A 1,640-nucleotide genomic window follows, 5' to 3' on the forward strand; every position below is an offset into this window, starting at 1 on the left:
CCTGCACCTCCCCAAACCCCACCCCCTACCCCAAATATAATCCACTCTGCAACCCTCATTGCATACTCCTACGATAAAAATAATGCCCTAAAATAGAATACTTTTAGACTATCCCCTCCCCCATAGACTTCAATGCCGTAAACATATTTCATTAAGGGCCTGTGCTGAAGAGTAGCCTGAAAGCAGGAGGAGGGTGAACACTCTAAAGAAGTTACTAAACCATATGATTGTGCTTGTACAACAAATTATAAGAGAGCATTATTTGGAAAATCACTCAAGTTGAAGGTTATACAATAGATACAAAGGAATTGAAAGCCAGAGAACAGATTATGTTTTTTCAAGACGGTCTCCTGTTTGGTGATGAATTGCATGATCATGGAATTTCAAGCCTAAGTGTGAAAAATTAGAGTAATGCCTTTAAGCTTTCTTGTTGCTGTGATTTGGCTTGAGAATTGATGAAGAGCTCATCAGAATGAATGAAATAAGACTTTACCATGAGGGTGACAAGACATACATGTTACAGGAACATACATCACAAGAAAGCAAAACTATAAATTTGACATATGTGTCACCTTTCCTCTTCATGGAACCTAATTAAATATCCCAATATTTACCAGTCAAGGAGATGGTTTGTGAGAAGATGTTCTTTCCAGAAAAAAAAATGACCTTTACCCTGCAAACTGCCAAGAAAACAAACCTATAGAATAAAATATGATGCAACACATACTCACCATAGAATCTGACTAAAGATATTGGTTATTTTTAGCATCAAAAACAAAAAAGAAAAAGAAAAGATTGTAGCAGACAGGTTCCACTCATCTAATGTTTGTAATATCTTCAAATTCATATTCTAAACTGATATCTTCTGGAGTTAAATTCATACACCTAAATTTTCAAATAGTGGTACCTTAGTCGCAGTGATGTGTTTTTGCACCAGTGAGTACTGGGCATAATCTGCTTCATCATGGAACATTATCTTCTATCATGAGGAGGTTAATTTAAATCCCTGAATCACAGTGTGTCACGACTTTAATAGGATTCCTGGCTGTGGATGGTGGTATCCTTACTTTGAGCTTTTTGATATTTACTGTCACTTCTAAAGAATTGTAATGTACCACTTAGGATATTATTTGTACACGTTAAAAATTCTTCATGAACAATTTCTATATATTATTTTCTCAAATTTAAATTGGCTTTTGACATTGAAATAACATTTTAGACAGAACGACAGTGAAAAAAACCTAGGTATTTTGGGGAATTTAAGTTATCAAAATTATGAAAGCATATAAACATTGTTTCCTACTGACAATCTTTTCTCCATATTTAGGTGCTTTCCCCCTTATATTTGGTTCTACTTGTACTGACAGTTTTGTACTTCCACTTTCCATGAAACTTCAGAGTAAATAAATGTTTCAAATTTGGTGCAGGTCTTACAAAGTTTAAAGAATTTATCGGAATTGTTTTTAGCAAATATTAAACAAGCACTAAAGCAATTAGATTCTTCTCCCCCAACCCCCCCCCCCCCCCCCGGTAAAATATTAGGAGGGTAGGTGTAGAGGCCAAAAGCCAAAAACCATCAAAACTAGGCCAGAGGGTCGCAGATTAAAATCACCCACCTTTGGCTTGGTAGTATAACTTTC

The 1,640-nt window shown here is 35.5% G+C and overlaps 1 pseudogene; it reads left to right on the top strand.

Annotated features, from left to right (window-relative positions):
• LOC102864218 overlaps window positions 1–708 on the top strand; it is a 13,271-nt pseudogene extending 12,563 nt beyond the window's left edge.
• The last annotated feature ends 932 nt before the right edge of the window (window positions 709–1,640 follow it).

This window comes from Elephantulus edwardii, unplaced genomic scaffold (assembly GCF_000299155.1).
Source record: "Elephantulus edwardii isolate Elephantulus edwardi_28Jun2011 unplaced genomic scaffold, EleEdw1.0 scaffold00131, whole genome shotgun sequence".
Classification (NCBI taxonomy): domain Eukaryota; kingdom Metazoa; phylum Chordata; class Mammalia; order Macroscelidea; family Macroscelididae; genus Elephantulus; species Elephantulus edwardii.